This window comes from Procambarus clarkii, chromosome 28 (assembly GCF_040958095.1).
Source record: "Procambarus clarkii isolate CNS0578487 chromosome 28, FALCON_Pclarkii_2.0, whole genome shotgun sequence".
Lineage (NCBI taxonomy): Eukaryota > Metazoa > Arthropoda > Malacostraca > Decapoda > Cambaridae > Procambarus > Procambarus clarkii.
Window position 1 is genome coordinate 20,314,621 of NC_091177.1, and position 24,220 is coordinate 20,338,840.

Here is a 24,220-nt window from a genome sequence, read left to right on the forward strand (position 1 = left end):
ATTCAAAAAAACGTGGAAAAACGGCAAAATATTGCCTAATTCGATGATATTTTGTATAAATCACATAGAGGAAAAAGAGATGATGAACGTCAAAATATTGCTAAATTCGGAGATTTTTCGTACGATACAAAATGCAAGAAAACTTGCTTAAAATGCAATATTATGCGACATTCTGAAATTTGAAGGCCAAATCACATATCGTGATACTACATGAAATAGTATCGAAATATTGGTAAAAATTAATATATTTGCGGAATATCGAACTACATGATTAACGTGAAAAAGTCACTATTTTACCATATATGAGGATTTTAACTTCAAATCATAGAGCGAGGTTTCGTATTATTTAGATCCAAGAAAAGACATATGACAATGTTGTTTCAATACAAATGATAAAAAACAATGTGTTTTCATTAGAATTAACTAAAATGTTCCTTATTTTCCGTTTATATTACAGATGGAAGATGTACACGTAAAACCGCTCTAATCCGGCTGAAACGTCGATATATGCAATAAAAACCGAACTCTTCAAAATCAACCCCTCTTCAAAATCCTACTCAGTATTTTATCGAGAAACAAATGGTTGATTGAAAATGAAGTATTTAAGGTTATTTTCTAATCAATTATGTGTTTGCATCATTTGTATCGTATATTTATTGAATTAATACCCATAGACCGAAAATTCACAAAACTTTGAAAAACGGCCAAATATTGCCTAATTCGATGATATTTTGTTTATTCCCATAAAGGAAAAGGAGATGATAAACGTCAAAATATTGCTAAATTCGATGATTTTTCGTACGAAACAAAATGCAAGAAAACTTGCTTAAAATGCAATATTACGCGAAATTCTGAGATTTGAAGCCCAAATCACGTACCGTGATACTACATGAAATAGTATCGAAATATTGGTAAAAACGAATATATTTACGTAAAATCACACTACATGAAAACGTGAAAAAAATCACTATTTTACCATATATGAGGATTTTAACTTCAAATCATAGAGCGAGGTTTCGTATTATTTTGATCCAAGAAAAGACATATGACAATGTTGTTTCCAATACAAATGATAAAAACCAATGTGTTTTCATTAGAATTAACTAAAATGTTCCTGATTTTCCGTTTATATTACCGATGGAAGATGTACACGAAAACCGCTCTATTCCGGCTGAAACGTCTATATATGCAATAAAACAGAACTTCTCCCCTCTTCAATATCCTACTCGGTATTTTAACGAGAAACAAATAGTTGATTGAAAATGAAGTATTTAAGGTTATTATCTAATCAATTATGTGTTTGCATCATTTTTATCGTATATATAATGAATTAATACCCATAAATTGAAAATTCAAAAAAACGGAAAAACAGCAAAATATTGCCTAATTCGATGATATTTTGTTTAAATCACATAGACGAAAAGGGATGATAAACGTCAAAATATTGTTAAATTCGATGATTTTTCGTACGAAACAAAATGCAAGAAAACTTGCTTAAAATGCAATATTATGCGACATTCCGAGATTTGAAGGCCAAATCACATATCGTGATACGACATGAAATAGTATGGAAATATTGGTAAAAATGAATATATTTACCTAAAATCACACTACATGAAAAAGGTGAAAAAAGTCACTATTTTACCATATATGAGGATTTTAACTTCAAATCATAGAGCGAGGTTTCGTATTATTTAGATCCAAGAAAAGATATATGACAATGTTGTTTCCAATACAAATGATAAAAACCAATGTGTTTTCATTAGAATTAACTAAAATGTTCCTGATTTTCCGTTTATATTACCGATGGAAGATGTACACGAAAACCGCTCTATTCCGGCTGAAACGTCGATATATGCAATACAAACCGAACTTCTCCCCTCTTCAATATCCTACTCGGTATTTTAACAAGAAACAAATGGTTGATTGAAAGTGAAGTATTTAAGGATAATTTCTAATCATTTATGTGTTTGCATCATTTTTATCGTATATTTATTGAATTTATACCCATAGACTGAAAATTCACAAAAACGTGGAAAAACGGCAAAATTTTGCCTAATTCGATGATATTGTGTTTAATTCACATAAAGGAAAAGGAGATGATAAACGTCAAAATATTGCTAAATTCGGTGATTTTTCGTACGAAACAAAATGCAAGAAAACTTGCTTAAAATGCAATATTATGCGAAATTCTGAGATTTGAAGGCCAAATCACATATCGTGATACTACATGAAATAGTATCGAAATATTCGTAAAACTAATATATTTACGTAAAATAACACTACATGAAAAAAGTCACTATTTTGCCATATATGACGATTTTAACTTCAAATCATGGAGCGAGGTTTCGTATTATTTAGATCCAAGAAAAGACATATGACAATGTTGTTCATATATACAAATAATAAAAACCAATGTGTTTTCATTAGAATTAACTAAAATGTTCCTGATTTTCCGTTTAAATTACCGATGGAAGATGTATACGAAAACCGCTCTATTCCGGCTGAAACGTCGATATATGCAATAAAAACAGAACTTCTCCCCTTTTCAATATCTTACTCAGTATTTTAACGAGAAACAAATAGTTGATTGAAAATGAAGTATTTAAGGTTATTATCTGATCAATTATGTGTTTGCATCATTTTTATCGTATATATAATGAATTAATACCCATAAACTAAAAATTCAAAAAAAACGTGGAAAAACGGCAAAATATTGCCTAATTCGATGATATTTTGTTTAAATCACATAGAGGAAAAAGAGATGATGAACGTCAAAATATTGCTAAATTCGGAGATTTTTCGTACGATACAAAATGCAAGAAAACTTGCTTAAAATGCAATATTATGCGAAAATCTGAGATTTGAAGGCCAAATCACATATCGTGATACTACATGAAATAGTATCGAAATATTGGTAAAAATTAATATATTTGCGGAATATCGAACTACATGATTAACGTGAAAAAGTCACTATTTTACCATATTTGAGGATTTTAACTTCAAATCATTGAGCGAGGTTTCGTATTATTTAGATCCAAGAAAAGACATATGACAATGTTGTTTCAATACAAATGATAAAAAACAATGTGCTTTCATTAGAATTAACTAAAATGTTCCTTATTTTACGTTTATATTACAGATGGAAGATGTACACGTAAAACCGCTCTAATCCGGCTGAAACGTCGATATATGCAATAAAAACCGAACTCTTCAAAATCAACCCCTCTTCAAAATCCTACTCAGTATTTTATCGAGAAACAAATGGTTGATTGAAAATGAAGTATTTAAGGTTATTTTCTAATCAATTATGTGTTTGCATCATTTGCATCGTATATTTATTGAATTAATACCCATAGACCGAAAATTCACAAAACTTTGAAAAACGGCCAAATATTGCCTAATTCGATGATATTTTGTTTATTCCCATAAAGGAAAAGGAGATGATAAACGTCAAAATATTGCTAAATTCGATGATTTTTCGTACGAAACAAAATGCAAGAAAACTTGCTTAAAATGCAATATTACGCGAAATTCTGAGATTTGAAGCCCAAATCACGTACCGTGATACTACATGAAATAGTATCGAAATATTGGTAAAAACGAATATATTTACGTAAAATCACACTACATGAAAACGTGAAAAAAATCACTATTTTACCATATATGAGGATTTTAACTTCAAATCATAGAGCGAGGTTTCGTATTATTTTGATCCAAGAAAAGACATATGACAATGTTGTTTCCAATACAAATGATAAAAACCAATGTGTTTTCATTAGAATTAACTAAAATGTTCCTGATTTTCCGTTTATATTACCGATGGAAGATGTACACGAAAACCGCTTTATTCCGGCTGAAACGTCGATATATGCAATACAAACCGAACTTCTCCCCTCTTCAATATCCTACTCGGTATTTTAACAAGAAACAAATGGTTGATTGAAAGTGAAGTATTTAAGGTTAATTTCTAATCATTTATGTGTTTGCATCATTTTTATCGTATATTTATTGAATTTATACCCATAGACTGAAAATTCACAAAAACGTGGAAAAACGGCAAAATTTTGCCTAATTCGATGATATTGTGTTTAATTCACATAAAGGAAAAGGAGATGATAAACGTCAAAATATTGCTAAATTCGGTGATTTTTCGTACGAAACAAAATGCAAGAAAACTTGCTTAAAATGCAATATTATGCGAAATTCTGAGATTTGAAGGCCAAATCACATATCGTGATACTACATGAAATAGTATCGAAATATTCGTAAAACGAATATATTTACGTAAAATAACACTACATGAAAAAAGTCACTATTTTGCCATATATGACGATTTTAACTTCAAATCATGGAGCGAGGTTTCGTATTATTTAGATCCAAGAAAAGACATATGACAATGTTGTTCATATATACAAATAATAAAAACCAATGTGTTTTCATTAGAATTAACTAAAATGTTCCTGATTTTCCGTTTAAATTACCGATGGAAGATGTATACGAAAACCGCTCTATTCCGGCTGAAACGTCGATATATGCAATAAAAACAGAACTTCTCCCCTTTTCAATATCTTACTCAGTATTTTAACGAGAAACAAATAGTTGATTGAAAATGAAGTATTTAAGGTTATTATCTGATCAATTATGTGTTTGCATCATTTTTATCGTATATATAATGAATTAATACCCATAAACTAAAAATTCAAAAAAAACGTGGAAAAACGGCAAAATATTGCCTAATTCGATGATATTTTGTTTAAATCACATAGAGGAAAAAGAGATGATGAACGTCAAAATATTGCTAAATTCGGAGATTTTTCGTACGATACAAAATGCAAGAAAACTTGCTTAAAATGCAATATTATGCGAAAATCTGAGATTTGAAGGCCAAATCACATATCGTGATACTAAATGAAATAGTATCGAAATATTGGTAAAAATTAATATATTTGCGGAATATCGAACTACATGATTAACGTGAAAAAGTCACTATTTTACCATATTTGAGGATTTTAACTTCAAATCATTGAGCGAGGTTTCGTATTATTTAGATCCAAGAAAAGACATATGACAATGTTGTTTCAATACAAATGATAAAAAACAATGTGCTTTCATTAGAATTAACTAAAATGTTCCTTATTTTACGTTTATATTACAGATGGAAGATGTACACGTAAAACCGCTCTAATCCGGCTGAAACGTCGATATATGCAATAAAAACCGAACTCTTCAAAATCAACCCCTCTTCAAAATCCTACTCAGTATTTTATCGAGAAACAAATGGTTGATTGAAAATGAAGTATTTAAGGTTATTTTCTAATCAATTATGTGTTTGCATCATTTGTATCGTATATATATTGAATTAATACCCATAGACCGAAAATTCACAAAACTTGGAAAAACGGCCAAATATTGCCTAATTCGATGATATTTTGTTTATTCCCATAAAGGAAAAGGAGATGATAAACGTCAAAATATTGCTAAATTCGATGATTTTTCGTACGAAACAAAATGCAAGAAAACTTGCTTAAAATGCAATATTACGCGAAATTCTGAGATTTGAAGCCCAAATCACGTACCGTGATACTACATGAAATAGTATCGAAATATTGGTAAAAACGAATATATTTACGTAAAATCACACTACATGAAAACGTGAAAAAAATCACTATTTTACCATATATGAGGATTTTAACTTCAAATCATAGAGCGAGGTTTCGTATTATTTTGATCCAAGAAAAGACATATGACAATATTGTTTCCAATACAAATGATAAAAACCAATGTGTTTTCATTAGAATTAACTAAAATGTTCCTGATTTTCCGTTTATATTACCGATGGAAGATGTACACGAAAACCGCTCTATTCCGGCTGAAACGTCTATATATGCAATAAAACAGAACTTCCCTCCTTTTCAATAACTTACTCAGTATTTTATCGAGAAACAAATAGTTGATTGAAAATGAAGTATTTAAGGTTATTATCTAATCAATTATGTGTTTGCAGCATTTTTATCGTATATATAATGAATTAATACCCATAAATTGAAAATTCAAAAAAACGGAAAAACAGCAAAATATTGCCTAATTCGATGATATTTTGTTTAAATCACATAGACGAAAAGGGATGATAAACGTCAAAATATTGTTAAATTCGATGATTTTTCGTACGAAACAAAATGCAAGAAAACTTGCTTAAAATGCAATATTATGCGACATTCTGAGATTTGAAGGCCAAATCACATATCGTGATACGACATGAAATAGTATGGAAATATTGGTAAAAATGAATATATTTACGTAAAATCACACTACATGAAAAAGGTGAAAAAAGTCACTATTTTACCATATATGAGGATTTTAACTTCAAATCATAGAGCGAGGTTTCGTATTATTTAGATCCAAGAAAAGATATATGACAATGTTGTTTCCAATACAAATGATAAAAACCAATGTGTTTTCATTAGAATTAACTAAAATGTTCCTGATTTTCCGTTTATATTACCGATGGAAGATGTACACGAAAACCGCTCTATTCCGGCTGAAACGTCGATATATGCAATACAAACCGAACTTCTCCCCTCTTCAATATCCTACTCGGTATTTTAACGAGAAACAAATGGTTGATTGAAAGTGAAGTATTTAAGGTTAATTTCTAATCATTTATGTGTTTGCATCATTTTTATCGTATATTTATTGAATTTATACCCATAGACTGAAAATTCACAAAAACGTGGAAAAACGGCAAAATTTTGCCTAATTCGATGATATTGTGTTTAATTCACATAAAGGAAAAGGAGATGATAAACGTCAAAATATTGCTAAATTCGGTGATTTTTCGTACGAAACAAAATGCAAGAAAACTTGCTTAAAATGCAATATTATGCGAAATTCTGAGATTTGAAGGCCAAATCACATATCGTGATACTACATGAAATAGTATCGAAATATTCGTAAAACGAATATATTTACGTAAAATAACACTACATGAAAAAAGTCACTATTTTGCCATATATGAGGATTTTAACTTCAAATCATGGAGCGAGGTTTCGTATTATTTAGATCCAAGAAAAGACATATGACAATGTTGTTCATATATACAAATGAAAAAAACCAATGTGTTTTCATTAGAATTAACTAAAATGTTCCTGATTTTCCGTTTAAATTACCGATGGAAGATGTATACGAAAACCGCTCTATTCCGGCTGAAACGTCGATATATGCAATAAAAACAGAACTTCTCCCCTTTTCAATATCTTACTCAGTATTTTAACGAGAAACAAATAGTTGATTGAAAATGAAGTATTTAAGGTTATTATCTAATCAATTATGTGTTTGCATCATTTTTATCGTATATATAATGAATTAATACCCATAAACTAAAAATTCAAAAAAACGTGGAAAAACGGCAAAATATTGCCTAATTCGATGATATTTTGTTTAAATCACATAGAGGAAAAAGAGATGATGAACGTCAAAATATTGCTAAATTCGGAGATTTTTCGTACGATACAAAATGCAAGAAAACTTGCTTAAAATGCAATATTATGCGACATTCTGAAATTTGAAGGCCAAATCACATATCGTGATACTACATGAAATAGTATCGAAATATTGGTAAAAATTAATATATTTGCGGAATATCGAACTACATGATTAACGTGAAAAAGTCACTATTTTACCATATATGAGGATTTTAACTTCAAATCATAGAGCGAGGTTTCGTATTATTTAGATCCAAGAAAAGACATATGACAATGTTGTTTCAATACAAATGATAAAAAACAATGTGTTTTCATTAGAATTAACTAAAATGTTCCTTATTTTACGTTTATATTACAGATGGAAGATGTACACGTAAAACCGCTCTAATCCGGCTGAAACGTCGATATATGCAATAAAAACCGAACTCTTCAAAATCAACCCCTCTTCAAAATCCTACTCAGTATTTTATCGAGAAACAAATGGTTGATTGAAAATGAAGTTTTTAAGGTTATTTTCTAATCAATTATGTGTTTGCATCATTTGTATCGTATATATATTGAATTAATACCCATAGACCGAAAATTCACAAAACTTGGAAAAACGGCCAAATATTGCCTAATTCGATGATATTTTGTTTATTCCCATAAAGGAAAAGGAGATGATAAACGTCAAAATATTGCTAAATTCGATGATTTTTCGTACGAAACAAAATGCAAGAAAACTTGCTTAAAATGCAATATTACGCGAAATTCTGAGATTTGAAGCCCAAATCACGTACCGTGATACTACATGAAATAGTATCGAAATATTGGTAAAAACGAATATATTTACGTAAAATCACACTACATGAAAACGTGAAAAAAATCACTATTTTACCATATATGAGGATTTTAACTTCAAATCATAGAGCGAGGTTTCGTATTATTTTGATCCAAGAAAAGACATATGACAATGTTGTTTCCAATACAAATGATAAAAACCAATGTGTTTTCATTAGAATTAACTAAAATGTTCCTGATTTTCCGTTTATATTACCGATGGAAGATGTACACGAAAACCGCTCTATTCCGGCTGAAACGTCTATATATGCAATAAAACAGAACTTCCCCCCTTTTTAATAACTTACTCAGTATTTTATCGAGAAACAAATAGTTGATTGAAAATGAAGTATTTAAGGTTATTATCTAATCAATTATGTGTTTGCATCATTTTTATCGTATATATAATGAATTAATACCCATAAATTGAAAATTAAAAAAAACGGGAAAACAGCAAAATATTGCCTAATTCGATGATATTTTGTTTAAATCACATAGACGAAAAGGGATGATAAACGTCAAAATATTGTTAAATTCGATGATTTTTCGTACGAAACAAAATGCAAGAAAACTTGCTTAAAATGCAATATTATGCGACATTCTGAGATTTGAAGGCCAAATCACATATCGTGATACGACATGAAATAGTATGGAAATATTGGTAAAAATGAATATATTTACGTAAAATCACACTACATGAAAAAGGTGAAAAAAGTCACTATTTTACCATATATGAGGATTTTAACTTGAAATCATAGAGCGAGGTTTCGTATTATTTAGATCCAAGAAAAGATATATGACAATGTTGTTTCCAATACAAATGATAAAAACCAATGTGTTTTCATTAGAATTAACTAAAATGTTCCTGATTTTCCGTTTATATTACCGATGGAAGATGTACACGAAAACCGCTCTATTCCGGCTGAAACGTCGATATATGCAATACAAACCGAACTTCTCCCCTCTTCAATATCCTACCCGGTATTTTAACGAGAAACAAATGGTTGATTGAAAGTGAAGTATTTAAGGTTAATTTCTAATCATTTATGTGTTTGCATCATTTTTATCGTATATTTATTGAATTTATACCCATAGACTGAAAATTCACAAAAACGTGGAAAAACGGCAAAATTTTGCCTAATTCGATGATATTGTGTTTAATTCACATAAAGGAAAAGGAGATGATAAACGTCAAAATATTGCTAAATTCGGTGATTTTTCGTACGAAACAAAATGCAAGAAAACTTGCTTAAAATGCAATATTACGCGAAATTCTGAGATATGAAGGCCAAATCACATATCGTGATACTACATGAAATAGTATCGAAATATTCGTAAAAATTAATATATTTGCGGAATATCGAACTACATGATTAACGTGAAAAAGTCACTATTTTACCATATTTGAGGATTTTAACTTCAAATCATTGAGCGAGGTTTCGTATTATTTAGATCCAAGAAAAGACATATGACAATGTTGTTTCAATACAAATGATAAAAAACAATGTGCTTTCATTAGAATTAACTAAAATGTTCCTTATTTTACGTTTATATTACAGATGGAAGATGTACACGTAAAACCGCTCTAATCCGGCTGAAACGTCGATATATGCAATAAAAACCGAACTCTTCAAAATCAACCCCTCTTCAAAATCCTACTCAGTATTTTATCGAGAAACAAATGGTTGATTGAAAATGAAGTATTTAAGGTTATTTTCTAATCAATTATGTGTTTGCATCATTTGTATCGTATATATATTGAATTAATACCCATAGACCGAAAATTCACAAAACTTGGAAAAACGGCCAAATATTGCCTAATTCGATGATATTTTGTTTATTCCCATAAAGGAAAAGGAGATGATAAACGTCAAAATATTGCTAAATTCGATGATTTTTCGTACGAAACAAAATGCAAGAAAACTTGCTTAAAATGCAATATTACGCGAAATTCTGAGATTTGAAGCCCAAATCACGTACCGTGATACTACATGAAATAGTATCGAAATATTGGTAAAAACGAATATATTTACGTAAAATCACACTACATGAAAACGTGAAAAAAATCACTATTTTACCATATATGAGGATTTTAACTTCAAATCATAGAGCGAGGTTTCGTATTATTTTGATCCAAGAAAAGACATATGACAATATTGTTTCCAATACAAATGATAAAAACCAATGTGTTTTCATTAGAATTAACTAAAATGTTCCTGATTTTCCGTTTATATTACCGATGGAAGATGTACACGAAAACCGCTCTATTCCGGCTGAAACGTCTATATATGCAATAAAACAGAACTTCCCTCCTTTTCAATAACTTACTCAGTATTTTATCGAGAAACAAATAGTTGATTGAAAATGAAGTATTTAAGGTTATTATCTAATCAATTATGTGTTTGCAGCATTTTTATCGTATATATAATGAATTAATACCCATAAATTGAAAATTCAAAAAAACGGAAAAACAGCAAAATATTGCCTAATTCGATGATATTTTGTTTAAATCACATAGACGAAAAGGGATGATAAACGTCAAAATATTGTTAAATTCGATGATTTTTCGTACGAAACAAAATGCAAGAAAACTTGCTTAAAATGCAATATTATGCGACATTCTGAGATTTGAAGGCCAAATCACATATCGTGATACGACATGAAATAGTATGGAAATATTGGTAAAAATGAATATATTTACGTAAAATCACACTACATGAAAAAGGTGAAAAAAGTCACTATTTTACCATATATGAGGATTTTAACTTCAAATCATAGAGCGAGGTTTCGTATTATTTAGATCCAAGAAAAGATATATGACAATGTTGTTTCCAATACAAATGATAAAAACCAATGTGTTTTCATTAGAATTAACTAAAATGTTCCTGATTTTCCGTTTATATTACCGATGGAAGATGTACACGAAAACCGCTCTATTCCGGCTGAAACGTCGATATATGCAATACAAACCGAACTTCTCCCCTCTTCAATATCCTACTCGGTATTTTAACGAGAAACAAATGGTTGATTGAAAGTGAAGTATTTAAGGTTAATTTCTAATCATTTATGTGTTTGCATCATTTTTATCGTATATTTATTGAATTTATACCCATAGACTGAAAATTCACAAAAACGTGGAAAAACGGCAAAATTTTGCCTAATTCGATGATATTGTGTTTAATTCACATAAAGGAAAAGGAGATGATAAACGTCAAAATATTGCTAAATTCGGTGATTTTTCGTACGAAACAAAATGCAAGAAAACTTGCTTAAAATGCAATATTATGCGAAATTCTGAGATTTGAAGGCCAAATCACATATCGTGATACTACATGAAATAGTATCGAAATATTCGTAAAACGAATATATTTACGTAAAATAACACTACATGAAAAAAGTCACTATTTTGCCATATATGAGGATTTTAACTTCAAATCATGGAGCGAGGTTTCGTATTATTTAGATCCAAGAAAAGACATATGACAATGTTGTTCATATATACAAATGAAAAAAACCAATGTGTTTTCATTAGAATTAACTAAAATGTTCCTGATTTTCCGTTTAAATTACCGATGGAAGATGTATACGAAAACCGCTCTATTCCGGCTGAAACGTCGATATATGCAATAAAAACAGAACTTCTCCCCTTTTCAATATCTTACTCAGTATTTTAACGAGAAACAAATAGTTGATTGAAAATGAAGTATTTAAGGTTATTATCTAATCAATTATGTGTTTGCATCATTTTTATCGTATATATAATGAATTAATACCCATAAACTAAAAATTCAAAAAAACGTGGAAAAACGGCAAAATATTGCCTAATTCGATGATATTTTGTTTAAATCACATAGAGGAAAAAGAGATGATGAACGTCAAAATATTGCTAAATTCGGAGATTTTTCGTACGATACAAAATGCAAGAAAACTTGCTTAAAATGCAATATTATGCGACATTCTGAAATTTGAAGGCCAAATCACATATCGTGATACTACATGAAATAGTATCGAAATATTGGTAAAAATTAATATATTTGCGGAATATCGAACTACATGATTAACGTGAAAAAGTCACTATTTTACCATATATGAGGATTTTAACTTCAAATCATAGAGCGAGGTTTCGTATTATTTAGATCCAAGAAAAGACATATGACAATGTTGTTTCAATACAAATGATAAAAAACAATGTGTTTTCATTAGAATTAACTAAAATGTTCCTTATTTTACGTTTATATTACAGATGGAAGATGTACACGTAAAACCGCTCTAATCCGGCTGAAACGTCGATATATGCAATAAAAACCGAACTCTTCAAAATCAACCCCTCTTCAAAATCCTACTCAGTATTTTATCGAGAAACAAATGGTTGATTGAAAATGAAGTTTTTAAGGTTATTTTCTAATCAATTATGTGTTTGCATCATTTGTATCGTATATATATTGAATTAATACCCATAGACCGAAAATTCACAAAACTTGGAAAAACGGCCAAATATTGCCTAATTCGATGATATTTTGTTTATTCCCATAAAGGAAAAGGAGATGATAAACGTCAAAATATTGCTAAATTCGATGATTTTTCGTACGAAACAAAATGCAAGAAAACTTGCTTAAAATGCAATATTACGCGAAATTCTGAGATTTGAAGCCCAAATCACGTACCGTGATACTACATGAAATAGTATCGAAATATTGGTAAAAACGAATATATTTACGTAAAATCACACTACATGAAAACGTGAAAAAAATCACTATTTTACCATATATGAGGATTTTAACTTCAAATCATAGAGCGAGGTTTCGTATTATTTTGATCCAAGAAAAGACATATGACAATGTTGTTTCCAATACAAATGATAAAAACCAATGTGTTTTCATTAGAATTAACTAAAATGTTCCTGATTTTCCGTTTATATTACCGATGGAAGATGTACACGAAAACCGCTCTATTCCGGCTGAAACGTCTATATATGCAATAAAACAGAACTTCCCCCCTTTTTAATAACTTACTCAGTATTTTATCGAGAAACAAATAGTTGATTGAAAATGAAGTATTTAAGGTTATTATCTAATCAATTATGTGTTTGCATCATTTTTATCGTATATATAATGAATTAATACCCATAAATTGAAAATTAAAAAAAACGGGAAAACAGCAAAATATTGCCTAATTCGATGATATTTTGTTTAAATCACATAGACGAAAAGGGATGATAAACGTCAAAATATTGTTAAATTCGATGATTTTTCGTACGAAACAAAATGCAAGAAAACTTGCTTAAAATGCAATATTATGCGACATTCTGAGATTTGAAGGCCAAATCACATATCGTGATACGACATGAAATAGTATGGAAATATTGGTAAAAATGAATATATTTACGTAAAATCACACTACATGAAAAAGGTGAAAAAAGTCACTATTTTACCATATATGAGGATTTTAACTTGAAATCATAGAGCGAGGTTTCGTATTATTTAGATCCAAGAAAAGATATATGACAATGTTGTTTCCAATACAAATGATAAAAACCAATGTGTTTTCATTAGAATTAACTAAAATGTTCCTGATTTTCCGTTTATATTACCGATGGAAGATGTACACGAAAACCGCTCTATTCCGGCTGAAACGTCGATATATGCAATACAAACCGAACTTCTCCCCTCTTCAATATCCTACCCGGTATTTTAACGAGAAACAAATGGTTGATTGAAAGTGAAGTATTTAAGGTTAATTTCTAATCATTTATGTGTTTGCATCATTTTTATCGTATATTTATTGAATTTATACCCATAGACTGAAAATTCACAAAAACGTGGAAAAACGGCAAAATTTTGCCTAATTCGATGATATTGTGTTTAATTCACATAAAGGAAAAGGAGATGATAAACGTCAAAATATTGCTAAATTCGGTGATTTTTCGTACGAAACAAAATGCAAGAAAACTTGCTTAAAATGCAATATTACGCGAAATTCTGAGATTTGAAGGCCAAATCACATATCGTGATACTACATGAAATAGTATCGAAATATTCGTAAAACGAATATATTTACGTAAAATAACACTACATGAAAAAAGTCACTATTTTGCCATATATGACGATTTTAACTTCAAATCATGGAGCGAGGTTTCGTATTATTTAGATCCAAGAAAAGACATATGACAATGTTGTTCATATATACAAATGATAAAAACCAATGTGTTTTCATTAGAATTAACTAAAATGTTCCTGATTTTCCGTTTAAATTACCGATGGAAGATGTATACGAAAACCGCTCTATTCCGGCTGAAACGTCGATATATCCAATAAAAACAGAACTTCTCCCCTTTTCAATATCTTACTCAGTATTTTAACGAGAAACAAATAGCTGATTGAAAATGAAGTATTTAAGGTTATTATCTAATCAATTATGTGTTTGCATCATTTTTATCGTATATATAATGAATTAATACCCATAAACTAAAAATTCAAAAAAAACGTGGAAAAACGGCAAAATATTGCCTAATTCGATGATATTTTGTTTAAATCACATAGAGGAAAAAGAGATGATGAACGTCAAAATATTGCTAAATTCGGAGATTTTTCGTACGATACAAAATGCAAGAAAACTTGCTTAAAATGCAATATTATGCGAAATTCTGAGATTTGAAGGCCAAATCACATATCGTGATACTACATGAAATAGTATCGAAATATTGGTAAAAATTAATATATTTGCGGAATATCGAACTACATGATTAACGTGAAAAAGTCACTATTTTACCATATTTGAGGATTTTAACTTCAAATCATTGAGCGAGGTTTCGTATTATTTAGATCCAAGAAAAGACATATGACAATGTTGTTTCAATACAAATGATAAAAAACAATGTGTTTTCATTAGAATTAACTAAAATGTTCCTTATTTTCCGTTTATATTACAGATGGAAGATGTACACGAAAACCGCTCTATTCCGGCTGAAACGTCTATATATGCAATAAAACAGAACTTCCCCCCTTTTCAATAACTTACTCAGTATTTTATCGAGAAACAAATAGTTGATTGAAAATGAAGTATTTAAGGTTATAATCTAATCAATTATGTATTTGCATCATTTTTATCGTATATATAATGAATTAATACCCATAAATTGAAAATTCAAAAAAACGGAAAAACAGCAAAATATTGCCTAATTCGATGATATTTTGTTTAAATCACATAGACGAAAAGGGATGATAAACGTCAAAATATTGTTAAATTCGATGATTTTTCGTACGAAACAAAATGCAAGAAAACTTGCTTAAAATGCAATATTATGCGACATTCTGAGATTTGAAGGCCAAATCACATATCGTGATACGACATGAAATAGTATGGAAATATTGATAAAAATGAATATATTTACGTAAAATCACACTACATGAAAAAGGTGAAAAAAGTCACTATTTTACCATATATGAGGATTTTAACTTCAAATCATAGAGCGAGGTTTCGTATTATTTAGATCCAAGAAAAGATATATGACAATGTTGTTTCCAATACAAATGATAAAAACCAATGTGTTTTCATTAGAATTAACTAAAATGTTCCTGATTTTCCGTTTATATTACCGATGGAAGATGTACACGAAAACCGCTCTATTCCGGCTGAAACGTCGATATATGCAATACAAACCGAACTTCTCCCCTTTTCAATATCTTACTCGGTATTTTAACGAGAAACAAATGGTTGATTGAAAGTGAAGTATTTAAGGTTAATTTCTAATCAATTATGTGTTTGCATCATTTTTATCGTATATTTATTGAATTTATACCCATAGACTGAAAATTCACAAAAACGTGGAAAAACGGCAAAATTTTGCCAAATTCGATGATATTGTGTTTAATTCACATAAAGAAAAAGGAGATGATAAACGTCAAAATATTGCTAAATTCGGTGATTTTTCGTACGAAACAAAATGCAAGAAAACTTGCTTAAAATGCAATATTACGCGAAATTCTGAGATATGAAGGCCAAATCACATATCGTGATACTACATGAAATAGTATCGAAATATTCGTAAAACGAATATATTTACGTAAAATAACACTACATGAAAAAAGTCACTATTTTGCCATATATGAGGATTTTAACTTCAAAACATGGAGCGAGGTTTCGTATTATTTAGATCCAAGAAAAGACATATGACAATGTTGTTCATATATACAAATGATAAAAACCAATGTGTTTTCATTAGAATTAACTAAAATGTTCCTGATTTTCCGTTTAAATTACCGATGGAAGATGTATACGAAAACCGCTCTATTCCGGCTGAAACGTCGATATATCCAATAAAAACAGAACTTCTCCCCTTTTCAATATCTTACTCAGTATTTTAACGAGAAACAAATAGTTGATTGAAAATGAAGTATTTAAGGTTATTATCTAATCAATTATGTGTTTGCATCATTTGTATCGTATATTTATTGAATTAATACCCATAGACCGAAAATTCACAAAACTTGGAAAAACGGCCGAATATTGCCTAATTCGATGATATTTTGTTTATTCCCATAAAGGAAAAGGAGATAATAAACGTCAAAATATTGCTAAATTCGATGATTTTTCGTACGAAACAAAATGCAAGAAAACTTGCTTAAAATGCAATATTATGCGACATTCTGAGATTTGAAGGTCAAATCACATATCGTGATACTACATGAAATAGTATCGAGATATTGGTAAAAATGAATATATTTACGTAATATCAAACTACATGATTAACGTGAAAAAGTCACTATTTTACCATATATGAGGATTTTAACTTCAAATCATAGAGCGAGGTTTCGTATTATTTAGATCCAAGAAAAGACATATGACAATGTTGTTTCCAATACAAATGATAAAAACCAATGTTTTTTCATTAGAATTAACTAAAATGTTGCTGATTTTCCGTTTATATTACCGACGGAAGATGTACACGAAAACCGCTCTATTCCGGCTGAAACGTCGATATATGCAATAAAAACCGAACTTCTCCCCTCTTCAATATCCTACTCGGTATTTCAACGAGAAACAAATGGTTGATTGAAAATGAAGTATTTAAGGTTAATTTCTAATCAATTATGTGTTTGCATCATTTTTATCGTATATTTATTGTAATTAATACCCATAGACTGAAAATTCACAAAAACGTGGAAAAACGGCAAAATATTGCCTAATTCGATGATATTTTGTTTAAATCACATAGAGGAAAAGGAGATGATAAACGTCAAAATATTGCTAAATTCGGTGATTTTTCGTACGAAACAAAATGCAAGAAAACTTGCTTAAAATGCTATATTACGCGAAATTCTGAGATTTGAAGGGCAAATCACATATCGTGATACTACATGAAATAGTATCGAAATATTCGTAAAAACGAATATATTTACGTAAAATAACACTACATGAAAAAAGTCACTATTTTACCATATATGAGGATTTTAACTTCAAATCATGGAGCGAGGTTTCGAATTATTTAGATCCAAGAAAAGACATATGACAATGTTGTTCAAATATACAAATGATAAAAACCAATGTGTTTTCATTAGAATTAACTAAAATGTGCCTGATTTTCCGTTTAAATTACCGATGGAAGATGTACACGAAAACCGCTCTATTCCGGCTGAAACGTCGATATATGCAATAAAAACAGAACTTCTACCTTTTCAATATCTTACTCAGTATTTTAACGAGAAACAAATAGTTGATTGAAAATGAAGTATTTAAAGTTATTATCTAACCAATTATGTGTTTGCATCATTTTTATCGTATATATAAAGAATTAATACCCATAAACTAGAAATTAAAAAAAAACGTGGAAAAACGGCAAAATATTGCCTAATTCGATGATATTTTGTTTAAATCACATAGAGGAAAAAGAGATGATAAACGTCGAAATATTGCTAAATTCGGTGATTTTTCGTACGAAACAAAATGCAAGAAAACTTGCTTAAAATGCAATATTATGCGACATTCTGAGATTTGAAGGCCAAATCACATATCGTGATACTACATGAAATAGTATCGAAATATTGGTAAAAATTAATATATTTGCGTAATATCAAACTACATGATTAACGTGAAAAAGTCACTATTTTACCATATTTGAGGATTTTAACTTCAAATCATAGAGCGAGGTTTCGTATTATTTAGATCCAAGAAAAGACATATGACAATGTTGTTTCCAATACAAATGATAAAAAACAATGTGTTTTCATTAGAATTAACTAAAATGTTCCTGATTTTCCGTTTATATTACAGATGGAAGATGTACACGTATAACCGCTCTAATCCGGCTGAAACGTCGATATATGCAATAAAAACCGAACTTCTCCCCTCTTCAAAATCCACCTCAGTATTTTAACGAGAAACAAATGGTTGATTGAAAATGAAGTATTTAAGGTTATTTTCTAATCAATTATGTGTTTGCATCATTTGTATCGTATATTTATTGAATAAATACCCATAGACCGAAAATTCACCAAACTTGTAAAAACGGCCGAATATTGCCTAATTCGATGATATTTTGTTTATTCCCATAAAGGAAAAGGAGATAATAAACGTCAAAGTTTTGCTAAATTCGATGATTTTTCGTACGAAACACAATGCAAGAAAACTTGCTTAAAATGCAATATTACGCGAAATTCTGATATTTGAAGGCCAAATCACGTATCGTGATACTACATGGAATAGTATCGAAATATTGGTAAAAACGAATATATTTACGTAAAATCACACTACATGAAAAACGTGAAAAAAATCACTATTTTACCATAGTTGAGGATTTTAACTCCAAATCATAGAGCGAGGTTTCGTATTATTTAGATCCATGAAAAGACATATGACAATGTTGTTTCCAATACAAATGATAAAAACCAATGTGTTTTCATTAGAATTAACTAAAATGTTCCTGATTTTCCGTTTATATTACCGATGGAAGATGTACACGAAAACCGCTCTATTCCGGCTGAAACGCCGATATATGCAATAAAGCAGAACTTCCCCCCTTTTCAATAACTTACTCAGTATTTTATCGAGAAACAAATAGTTGATTGAAAATGAAGTATTTAAGGTTATTATCTAATCAATTATGTGTTTGCATCATTTGTATCGTATATTTATTGAATTAATACCCATAGACCGAAAATTCACAAAACATGGAAAAACGGCCGAATATTGCCTAATTCGATGATATTTTGTTTATTCCCATAAAGGAAAAGGAGATAATAAACGTCAAAATATTGCTAAATTCGATGATTTTTCGTTCGAAACAAAATGCAAGAAAACTTGCTTAAAATGCAATATTATGCGACATTCTGAGTTTTAAGGTCAAATCACATATCGTGATACTACATGAAATAGTATCGAAATATTGGTAAAAATTAATATATTTACGTAATATCAAACTACATGATTAACGTGAAAAAGTCACTATTTTACCATATATGAGGATTTTAACTTCAAATCATAGAGCGAGGTTTCGTATTATTTAGATCCAAGAAAAGACATATGACAATGTTGTTTCCAATACAAATGATAAAAACCAATGTTTTTTCATTGGAATTAACTAAAATGTTCCTGATTTTCCGTTTATATTACCGATGGAAGATGTACACGAAAACCGCTCTATTCCGGCTGAAACGTCGATATATGCAATAAAAACCGAACTTCTCCCCCCTTCAATATCCTACTCGGTATTTCAACGAGAAACAAAAGGTTGATTGAAAATGAAGTATTTAAGGTTAATTTCTAATCAATTATGTGTTTGCATCATTTATATCGTATATTTATTGAATTAATACCCATAGACTGAAAATTCACAAAAACGTGGAAAAACGGCAAAATATTGCCTAATTCGATGATATTTTGTTTAAATCACATAGAGGAAAAGGAGATGATAAACGTCAAAATATTGCTAAATTCGGTGATTTTTCGTACGAAACAAAATGCAAGAAAACTTGCTTAAAATGCTATAATACGCGAAATTCTGAGATTTGAAGGGCAAATCACATATCGTGATACTACATGAAATAGTATCGAAATATTCGTAAAAACGAATATATTTACGTAAAATAACACTACATGAATAAAGTCACTATTTTACCATATATGAGGATTTTAACTTCAAATCATGGAGCGAGGTTTCGAATTATTTAGATCCAAGAAAAGACATATGACAATGTTGTTCAAATATACAAATGATAAAAACCAATGTGTTTTCATTAGAATTAACTAAAATGTTCCTGATTTTCCGTTTAAATTACCGATGGAAGATGTACACGAAAACCGCTCTATTCCGGCTGAAACGTCGATATATGCAATAAAAACAGAACTTCTCCCCTTTTCAATATCTTACTCAGTATTTTAACGAGAAACAAATTGTTGATTGAAAATGAAGTATTTAAAGTTATTATCTAATCAATTATGTGTTTGCATCATTTTTATCGTATATATAAAGAATTAATACCCATAAACTAGAAATTCAAAAAAACGTGGAAAAACGGCAAAATATTGCCTAATTCGATGATATTTTGTTTAAATCACATAGAGGAAAAAGAGATGATAAACGTCGAAATATTGCTAAATTCGGTGATTTTTCGTACGAAACAAAATGCAAGAAAACTTGCTTAAAATGCAATATTATGCGACATTCTGAGATTTGAAGGCCAAATCACATATCGTGATACTACATGAAATAGTATCGAAATATTGGTAAAAATTAATATATTTGCGTAATATCAAACTACATGATTAACGTGAATAAGTCACTATTTTACCATATTTGAGGATTTTAACTTCAAATCATAGAGCGAGGTTTCGTATTATTTAGATCCAAGAAAAGACATATGACAATGTTGTTTCCAATACAAATGATAGAAACCAATGTGTTTTCATTAGAATTAACTAAAATGTTCCTGATTTTCCGTTTATATTACCGATGGAAGATGTACACGAAAACCGCTCTATTCCGGCTGAAACGTCGATATATGCAATAAAAACAGAACTTCCCCCCTTTTCAATAACTTACTCAGTATTTTATCGAGAAACAAATAGTTGATTGAAAATGAAGTATTTAAGGTTATTATCTAATCAATTATGTGTTTGCATCATTTTTATCGTATATATAATGAATTAATACCCATAAACTGAAAATTAAAAAAAAACGTGGAAAAACAGCAAAATATTGCCTAATTCGATAATATTTTTTTTAAATCACATAGAGGAAAAGGGGAAGATAAACGTCAAAATATTGCTAAATTCGATGATTTTTCGTACGAAACAAAATGCAAGAAAACTTGCTTAAAATGCAATATTATGCGACATTCTGAGATTTGAAGGCCAAATCACATATCGTGATACTACATGAAATAGTATCGAAATATTGGGAAAAATTAATATATTTACGTAAAATCACACTACATGAAAATATTTTATTGCATATATCGACGTTTCAGCCGGAATAGAGCGGTTTTCGTGTACATCTTCCATCGGTAATATAAACGGAAAATCAGGAACATTTTAGTTAATTCTAATGAAAACACATTGGTTTTTATCATTTGTATTGGAAACAACATTGTCATATGTCTTTTCTTGGATCTAAATAATACGAAACCTCGCTCTATGATTTGAAGCTAAAATCCTCATATATGGTAAAATAGTGACTTTTTTCACGTTTTTCATGTAGTGTGATTTTACGTAAATATATTCGTTTTTACCAATATTTCGATACTATTTCATGTAGTATCACGATATGTGATTTGGCCTTCAAATCTCAGAATCTCGCATAATATTGTATTTTAAGCAAGTTTTCTTGCATTTTGTTTCGTACGAAAAATCATCGAATTTAGCAATATTTTGACGTTTATCATCCCCTTTTCCTCTATGTGATTTAAACAAAATATCATCGAATTAGGCAATATTTTGCCGTTTTTCCGCGTTTTTTTGAATTTTCAGTTTATGGGTATTAATTCATTATATATACGATAAAAATGATGCAAGCACATAATTGATTAGATAATAACCTTAAATACTTCATTTTCAATCAACTATTTGTTTCTCGTTAAAATACTGAGTAGGATATTGAAGAGGGGAGAAGTTCGGTTTTTATTGCATATATCGACGTTTCAGCCGGAATAGAGCGGTTTTCGTGTACATCTTCCATCGGTAATATAAACGGAAAATCAGGAACATTTTAGTTAATTCTAATGAAAACACATTGGTTTTTATCATTTGTATTGGAAACAACATTGTCATATGTCTTTTCTTGGATCTAAATAATACGAAACCTCGCTCTATGATTTGAAGTTAAAATCCTCATATATGGTAAAATAGTGACTTTTTTCACGTTTTTCATGTAGTGTGATTTTACGTAAATATATTCATTTTTACCAATATTTCGATACTATTTCATGTAGTATCACGATATGTGATTTGGCCTTCAAATCTCAGAATGTCGCATAATATTGCATTTTAAGCAAGTTTTCTTGCATTTTGTTTCGTACGAAAAATCATCGAATTTAGCAATATTTTGACGTTTATCATCCCCTTTTCCTCTATGTGATTTAAAAAAAATATCATCGAATTAGGCAATATTTTGCTGTTTTTCCACGTTTTTTTTTAATTTTCAGTTTATGGGTATTAATTCATTATATATACGATAAAAATGATGTAAACACATAATTGATTAGATAATAACCTTAAATACTTCATTTTCAATCAACTATTTGTTTCTCGATAAAATGATGAGTAAGTTATTGAAAAGGGGGGAAGTTCTGTTTTTATTGCATATATCGACGTTTCAGCCGGAATAGAGCGGTTTTCGTGTACATTTTCCATCGGTAATATAAACGGAAAATCAGGAACATTTTAGTTAATTCTAATGAAAACACATTGGTTTTTATCATTTGTATTGGAAACAACATTGTCATATGTCTTTTCTTGGATCTAAATAATCCGAAACCTCGCTCTATGATTTGAAGTTAAAATCCTCATATATGGTAAAATAGTGATTTTTCACGTTTTTCATGTAGTGTGATTTTACGTAAATATATTCGTTTTTACCAATATTTCGATACTATTTCATGTAGTATCACGATACGTGATTTGGCCTTCAAATCTCAGAATTTCGCGTAATATTGCATTTTAAGCAAGTTTTCTTGCATTTTGTTTCGTACGAAAAATCCTCGAATTTAGCAATATTTTGACGTTTATCATCTCCTTTTCCTTTATGGGAATAAACAAAATATCATCGAATTAGGCAACATTTTGCCGTTTTTCCAAGTTTTGTGAATTTTCAGTCTATGGGTATTAATTCAATAAATATACGATACAAATGATGCAAACACATAATTGATTAGAAAATAACCTTAAATACTTCATTTTCAATCAACCATTTGTTTCTCGTTGAAATACCGAGTAGGATATTGAAGAGGGGAGAAGTTCGGTTTTTATTGCATATATCGACGTTTCAGCCGGAATAGAGCGGTTTTCGTGTACATCTTCCATCGGTAATATAAACGGAAAATCAGGAACATTTTAGTTAATTCTAATGAAAACACATTGGTTTTTATCATTTGTATTGGAAACAACATTGTCATATGTCTTTTCTTGGATCTAAATAATACGAAACCTCGCTCTATGATTTGAAGTTAAAATCCTCATATATGGTAAAATAGTGACTTTTTCACGTTAATCATGCAGTTTGATATTATGCAAATATATTAATTTTTACCAATATTTCGATACTATTTCATGTAGTATCACGATATGTGATTTGGCCTTCAAATCTCAGAATGTCGCATAATATTGCATTTTAAGCAAGTTTTCTTGCATTTTGTTTCGTAAGAAAAATCACCGAATTTAGCAATATTTCGACGTTTATCATCTCTTTTTCCTCTATGTGATTTAAA